The following is an 8,507-nucleotide window of genomic DNA, read 5'->3' on the forward strand; positions in this document are numbered from 1 at the left end:
CACAGGACCCTCTTTGTGTGTCCTTTGTCTGGCCTTTCTTACCAACCCTTCTGTCCGGCTGCCTCTGGCCTCCTCTTGGTAAACTTGGCGCCAGTTTCCCTGACCCTATGTGCTGCCCTCCTAGCGGGTGTAGCGCGGGGCTGCGCCACATAAAATGTCACAGCCTCCGGTTTCTAGCTGAGGGTCGTTTCCCGCCTCCACTAGTTTTAGGGACTGGTCTCCCCTTTTGGCCTGACCCCTCCACGCAAGTGGATTCGGGCGTGCGGTGGCGACTCACCCGTCCACACCCCTGGGATCCCTTCGTTCCTCGTTCCTGGAGCCTTCTCAGCTCCTCTTCCTTCCTTCTCCCTCTTCCTGGCCTGGTCCTCTGTTACTAGGCCCGCCTCTGGAGCAGAGCTCATGCAGAGCCCCTGCTCCCTGTCACTTCTGCTCAGACTTCTCTGCATTGAACTAAGATGGTGCCCACCTTTTATACTCCCTTCTCAATGCACCCAGGAACTGCTTCCTCCCTGCTCCTGCACTACAGGGTTCCCCTTCCTCAGTGTTCCCTCCCCCCACTCCAGCGAGGGACAGGGACTGTCGTGCCCATCTCAGGGGCATATTGGTCGCCCTGCCCCACGGCGATGTGGTGTAATGCATGCAGGTGTCGGGGTCCTGATCCACACTCCATCCTTACCTGAGAGTGAGATATCACACCTCTGGGTGAGGTGCAATACCTCTGCAGCAACCGAGCCCTCGGGGTGCTACAGTTCCATTTATCTTCAGCCTAGGTGACGCATTGCGATACAGGGCCGTGATTTTGGCTATAAAAGGGTCTCCTAGACCCCTACCCCAAGCTTTTTAAGAGAATAATATATGGCGTGCCAGGAGACTCTATGGAATGCATTCTCAGCATCCAACGAGAGTATCTAATTCCAAATTTTTAACTGCATCTAGCCCAGGAAATACTTTGTGCCTAGTAGCAGTGTCTGCTAGTCAGCAGATTATCCCGGCTGTTAAGCAAGCTACACCACCTGTAGTTTGGACACTTAATTTTTTCAAAGGAAATGCTTCGGGACCCCGGGATACTCAGTGAAGAGCATTAGGAGGCACCCCAAGGCATAGGGGCTGGGACTGGCGGTAGGACGCCTTGCGGTGGACAGCCGAGCTCGATCCTTATAAAAGCTTTTTAACTGTAGCAGCTTTAGTGGACGCTACTGGAGCTGGAATTACGCGGCTGCTGGCATGAGACTTGCCCTTCAATAGATCCTTGTTAAAAGGATTTAAAGTTTATTCATTCAAATTAGAGAGACAATTTAAATTAAAAAGCTTAGAGCTGCCTCCACCACAGGGGGGCTCGCTCGACCCACCAGCGGACAGGCACCAGTATTGGGAGAGGGGGGCTGGCCGTCAGGGTCCACCGCGGCTCTGGCACAAACGGAGGTGGCACGGGCAGGAACGGACTGGCCGTGTCGGCTTCTCACTTTTTGGATTTTAGAAGGGCATGACATGCCTATATCTATGTCTCCCCCTCCTTTTACTCCTCCACCTCTTTTCTTTTCGCATGACTATATGTACTTGTCCCTTTTCCATGTGTTAGTTATGTCTTCTGAGCAGTTTGTCAGCTTTTGGACACCTCAACACTACTGTTCACCGCTGTCTGCAAGGTCTCTGTGTGTGAGTGCAGCTCACCCTGTAGTGTGTGCTTCAACCACGTCTGGTTGTAGTGCACTCAGTGTGTGTCACTGCCTCATACATTGTCCTTTTTTGCCAATTCATAATTTTTCCTGATATCTCCTATTAGTGTGGTGGTTCCATCCGTTGTAACGGGTCTGGGAGGCGGAACCTCTGAGCTACTATACAAGGGGGCGGTCCTTGTAAGGGAGCGGGTGGCGACCAGGCAGGCAGTCACAGCAGGTGACCGGGACAGTCTCTGGAAGAACGGGCAGGAGATCACGGCAAGTGACTGGGGTAGTCTCTGGATGAACGGGCAGATGGTCACGTCAAGTGACCGGGGCAGTCTCTGGATGAACGGGCAGATGGTCACGGCAAGTGACCGGGGCAGTCTCTGGGTAAAGGGTTGGTACGACCTGTGGCGGCTGATGGTAGACGTGAGCTCCCAGGTGAGCAGGCGAGAGTCTCTGGATAAACGGGTGGTCACAGCATGTGACGGCGGAGCCTCCAGGAAGACCAACAGACAGGCGGCAGATGAGCGCTCCCAGGTGAGCGGGCAGAAGTCTCTGGACAGGCGGGTGGTCACAGCACGTGACGGCAGAGCCTCCAGGTAGGCTAGCAGACAGGCAGCAGATGAGCGCTCCCAGGTGAGCGGGCAGGAGTCACTGGACAGGCAGGTGGTCACAGCACATGACGGCGGAGCCTCCAGGTAGGCTAGCAGGCAGGTAGCAGATGTGCGCTCCCAGGTGAGCGGGCAAGCTGGTCCATAGACAGACTGACAGGAGTTGGAAGGCAGACCGTCGGACCTCAGGCAAGCAGGCAGGTAGCAGAATATCAGGCAGGAATAAGACAGCAAGCAGGCAGGAATCTGGCAGGTATCTGGCAGGTAACTGGCAACGGGACCTGAGGGCTGAAGCAGAGTAGTGAACAGTGCAACAACATTGCTCGGGCACCTCCATTTTGGAGGAGGTGCCTTATATATGGTGAAGTCCTCCGGCCATTGGCAGGGGACTCCTTAGGACGGCGCGCGCGGCCCCTTTAAGAGGGAGGGAGAGCGCGCGCGCCCTAAGCACAGTGACCGGGAAGGAGCGCACGCTGCCAGCAGAGCGGGAGGAGGACGCCGGGCACGGAGCAGAGAGGTGAGGGGAACAGCGTCCCTGCCTAGCAGAGGGCAGGGACGCCGGCGCTACATCCGTATTCAGCTAAATTGGTTCCAAACACACTATATAGGAGTAGATAGAGAATTTTTTTTTGTCTTGCAGCGCTAGTGCACAGTGCTCTGCATCTGCACTGTTCACCGCTGTCTGCAAGGTCTGTGTGTGTGAGTGCAGCTCACCCTGTAGTGTGTGCTTCAGCCATGTCTGGTTGTAGTGCACTCAGTGTGTGTCACTGCCTCATACATTGTCCTTTTTTGCCAATTCATAATTTTTCCTGATTTCTCCTATTAGTGTGGTGGTTCCATCCGTATTCAGCTACATTGGTTCCAAACACACTATATAGGAGTAGTTAGAGGAGCCTTTCTGCAGCATTGTGCCCTGCAGCCCCAGCCAGATTAGTATTAGCCTATTTTTTGTAGCCTCATCTATTGCATTGTAGGTTACCTTCCTATATTGTAATAGCTACAAAAAGTTTGTGATACTATCGGTATTACATCTTTGGGCACATCCAGTGTCTTTTTGTGACAAAAAAAACTAAATAAAGTTCACCAAACACTCCACTTTACAGTTGTGTAGGCGACATTAGTACATATTAAAGTCTAGTCCACACTTTATAAAATTAGTGTTTCTTATACCTGTTAGCAGCTGTTCAGGAATAAGCACACTAAGCCCTTAGTACTTTTCTGCCTATCTTTATCAGTCTACAAAGATGAAGAAGGCAGGGAGTAAGGCATGTGGTCATGGTCGTGGTCGTGGGCGTGGGCATGGAGTTTCTGCAGGGAGAGGACGTGAGGATTCTGTGCCTGCAGGGAGAGGACGTGGGGATTCTGTGCCTGCTGCGGGCACCAGTGACTGAGCATCCCCCAGTTTTACCAGGGAACAGTCCTTTATGCGCAGCTTTGTAGGAGCTAGCCATACCCCACTGCTGCGGGAGGACCAAATTGAAGCCGTTGTCGGATGGATGGCAGCTAACGCATCGACTTCAATTAGTTCCAGATCCTCTCAGGTCCTGAGCATTGAAGAGCACCCATCTGTCTCTTCACCACCTGCCAAATTGCCCAGGTAGTCAGAGAGCCCTGGACAGGAGCCATCTCTACTTCTGTTCTCTGAATCTCTTGGCTTGGAAAGAGGGGGCCAGCCAAGCAGAATTTGAGAATTTGAAGAAGAGGTAGTATGCAGTGATGCGCAACCGTTTTGTCTCTCTGAATCTGAAGAGGCGGGTGGGCCAGTGCCTATGGTCAGCAGCACACCTCAGTACGCATCTGATGATGAGACTCAGGTGCCACTTTCTGGTGCGTACTGTGCTGTCGAGACTACCCAGGAGAAGCAGTTGTTTGAAGAGGGTGGTGTAGATGATGAGGTCCTTGACCCATCATGGCGTGAGGGACAGGAAGGTGCTGAGAGCAGCTCTGAGGAAGAGATTCCCTGAACAGCCCAAAAAGGAGGGAGACGGAGGGGGCAGACTTGGTTGCCTGTAGCCTCCACTTCGGCACCCATTAGGAGCATGGCTCTTCCAAAATCCAAAGCGGGCGCTCCCAAGACTTTGCAGTGCCTGGTCCTTTTTTGACACAGTTGCAGATGACATTTGCTTTGTCAAATGCAAGCTGTGTAATCAGAAGGTGAAAAGAGGGAAATGTGTCAGCAACCTCAATACCACAAATATGTGGAAACATGTGCGGACCAAGCATGTGGTGGAGTTACAAAAACACACTGAAGACCTAGGCCAACCTACTGCGCCACCTACCACCTCTTCAGCTCGTGTTGTAGCCTCTTCCTCCAGCTCACACACAGCTGGTTCGGCTTCCTCACAGGATCGCCATGGAAAAATCTCTGGCACTGTTGTACAGAGACACAGTGTAATTCCACCCACAGCACCACTTTCCCAGTCATCCTCATACTCCCAGGCCAGTCTACAGCCATCGTTAGCACAGGCATGGGAGAAAAGGCGCCCATACTCGGCAAACCACCCCCAAGCACAGGATCTGAATGCTGGCATTGCTAAACTACTGGCCGTTGAAATGCTATCATTCAGGCTGGTGGAGACTGACACCTTCCATAACTTTATGACATTGGCAGTCCCACAATACAACGTGCCCAGCCGCTTTTATTTCAGCAGGCAAGCCGACCCTGCCCTGCAACATCATGTGGAGGGAAAAATTAAACATGCGCTACAAAACGCCGTCAGTAGCAAAGTCCACCTGACCACCGATGCGTGGACCAGTAAGCATGGACAGGGACGATACCTTTCCCTCACTGCCCATTGGGTAAATGTTGTGGAGCAGGGTACAGATCTTGAGAGTGGCGCTGTACGTGTTCTGCCATCTCCAAGGATTGCAGGAATCCAGTCTGTACACATTCACTCCTCCTCATACTCCAGTTCCTCTGAATCAGCGCTGCAGGAGCCATCACGGTCTACCTCCACATCGACCCGTGAACGGTTACCTGTTATGATGACCGATATGAGCACAGCCGTGGCCAAACGTCAACAGGCCGTATTAAAATTAATTTCTTTGGGGAATCGAAGCCACACAGCACAGAAGCTCTGAAATGCCATCAAGCAGCAGAGCGACGTGTGGTTTCTGCCAGCGAATCTCCAGCCAGGCATGGTAGTGTGTGACTATGGCCGAAATCTGGTGGCAGCTCTGGGCCTAGGCAACCTCACTCACATCCCATGTCTGGCACATGTGCTCAACTTGGTCGTGCAGAGTTTTTTGAGAGACTATCCGGATCTTGATGCACTGCTTCACAAGGTCCGCATAGAGTGCGCTCACTTGCGGCGTTCCAGCAACGCAAGATCACGCATTGCAGCTCTGCAGCGCCGATTACGTCTTCCGGAACATCGCATCATATGTGACCTACCCACTAGGTGGAATTCAACGTTACATATGTTGGAGAGGTTGTGTGAGCAGCAGGTAGCAGTAATGGAGTACCAGCTGCAGCAGGCGCAAACAAGTCGCAGTGCACACCGTTCACACTTCACCACCACTGAGTGGGCCAGTATGAAGGGCATTTGCCACGTTTTGCCTGCCTTCGATTATTCCACGCGGATGGCGAGTGCAGATGATGCACTAGTCAGCATGACTATCCCCCTTATCTGCCTGCTTGAAAAAACACTGCATGCACTAAGGGACAAGGTTTTGGAAGAGGTGGAGGATGAGGAGTCACAAATGCAATCTGCTTCTCTACAGTCTGCGCAACGTGGTTCCTCACAAAGGCCTAGGCAGGGGACACTTTGTGAGGAGGATGAGGAGGAGTCAATGGATGAGGAAGACATCTGTCCAGAGGAGGGAGGTACACAATGCTCTAGTAGTCAGTATCTAGAGCGAGGGTGGGGTGATGCAGAGCAGGCAGAGATCACGCCTCAAGCAGGGGACAGCGTTTCTTGGCCAGTTGGCAGTCTGCAGCACATGGTTGATTTCATGCTGCAGTGCCTGAGAAACGACCGCCGCATCACCCACATTCTCAACATGGCTGATTATTGGGTGTCCACCCTCCTAGATCCTCGCTACCGGGACAACTTACAAAGCCTCATAACATCATTGAACCGGGAGCGTAAAATGCAGGAGTACCAAGACGCACTGGTGCATTCCATCATGTTCTCCATTCCAACCGAGAGCAGTGCTGCTAGTGCTTTACAAAGCAGCTAAGTGCGTCGAGGCAGTGGAGGAAGCTCTGCACAAAGAGGGAGCAGAAGCAGTGCCTCAGCACAAGGCAAGACCAGTATGGCCCAAATGTGGCAAAGTTTTGTGTCCCTGCCGCCACAAATGTCTACACCATCACATACGGCTCCAGTCAGCAGGAGGCAACGTTTCCGTCAGATGGTGACAGACTACATGTCTTGCCCTCTTAGTGTACTCCCAGACGGCTCTTCTCCCTTCAAGTTTTGGGTCTGTAAGCTGGATACATGGCCAGAGCTTAGTCAGTATGCATTAGAGGTGCTAGCTTGCCCCGCTGCTAGTGTATTATCGGAACGCGTCTTTAGTGCAGCAGGTGGTGTACTAACAGACCGTCGCATGCGACTATCCTCCGATAACGTTGACCGGCTTACTTTTCTCAAAATAAACAAGGCCTGGATCTCTCATGAATTTGCCAGTCCTCTTCCAGAATAAATACTGATTTAAAACTTGCTCCAATTACACCTCTGGCTCCTCTGTTTTTAGTATTTACCCTGGGCTCCAATACCGCTAGTTGCTGCTCAGAAGTGCCGTCTGCACAGTCAACGCTTGCTCCAGTGTTATTGGGGTTCTGTAACGTCAGCTGATCCCCAGCTGTGTGTCCGGCAATTTCTCCTGCTCTGTCCACATTCACACTACTATAGATTTTAAAGTTGCTCCAATTACGCCTCTGGCTCCACTCTGTTTTTAGTATTTACCCTGGGTTCCAGCACCTCCAGCTGTTTCCCAGCAGTGTCTTTGGCATGGGTACTCCCTCCTGCCCAGCCTGGTTCCAGCACGCCAGCTGTTTCCGGGCAGTGTCAATGTCACTTTGCCTCCAATGCGTTATCCTGTCGTGTTGCGGTCAGGTTAGCCGACTCTATGGTGCCTGCAGTTTAGGTGACTCCTATGTGGGCTGCGGGATCTGGCAATGAAGGCTGGTTCCATAGTGCCAATAGGACAAGCACCCCCTGTAGGACTGTGGGTTTTGGTAACTGCGGCCGGCTCGCGGCCTTGAATCTTTTTTTTGCATGGGTACCTTCTGCTACCCATCCGGGTTCCAGTACCGTCAGCTGGTTCTCGGCAGTGCCTTTGGCTTAGGTGCCTCCTTCTCGGTATCCAAGTTCCACCAACGTCTGCTGGTCCTTGGTAGTGTTTTCTGACACAGGTACCTCCTGCTTAGTAACTGAGTTCCAGTACCGTCAGCTGGTCCTCGGTAGTTCCATTGGCTCTTGTACCTTCTGCTACCCATCCGGGTTCCAGTACCGTCAGCTGGTCCTCGGTAGTTCCTCAGCCTTCTTGTACCTTCTGCTACCTTTCCAAGTTCAAGCTTTTTGAAATGGTTCTTGGTAATCACTCTGGATCTCCCTGATGAGGACCCTGAAGACGAGGACCCTGAAGACCACCCCGAAGAAGACGAGGACCCCAAAGACGAGGACCCTGAAGTCGAGGACCCTGAAGACCAACCCGAAGTAGACAAGGACCCCGAAGACGAGGACCCTGAAGATGAGGACCCTGAAGACCAACCCGAAGAAGACGAGGACCCCGAAGACGAGGACCCTGAAGACGAGGACCCTGAAGACCAACCCGAAGAAGACGAGAACCCCGAAGATGAGGACCCTGAAGACGAGGACCCTGAAGACGAGGACCCTGAAGACCAACCCGAAGAAGACGAGGACCCCGAAGACGAGGACCCTGAAGACCAGGACCCTGAAGACCAACCCGAAGAAGATGAGGACCCCGAAGACGACGACCCTGAAGACGAGGACCCTGAAGACCACCCCGAAGAAGACAAGGACACTGAAGACGACGACCCTGAACACGAGGACCCTGAAGACCTCCCCGAAGAAGACGAGGACCCCGAAGACGACAACCCTGAAGACGAGGACCCCGAAGACGACGACCCTGAAGACCACCCCGAAAAAGACCAAGAAGATGACCCTGAAGAAGTTGACCAAGAGGACAAAGAAGAGAAGACAACCACCAAGATACAGAAGAACAAGAGACAGAACACCAAGAAGCAGAAGTACAAGAAGCTGCAGAA

The sequence above is a fragment of the Phyllobates terribilis genome, unplaced genomic scaffold (genome assembly GCF_046119375.1).
Source record: "Phyllobates terribilis strain yellow unplaced genomic scaffold, ASM4611937v1 Scaffold_4__5_contigs__length_816908805, whole genome shotgun sequence".
In the NCBI taxonomy this organism is placed as follows: domain Eukaryota; kingdom Metazoa; phylum Chordata; class Amphibia; order Anura; family Dendrobatidae; genus Phyllobates; species Phyllobates terribilis.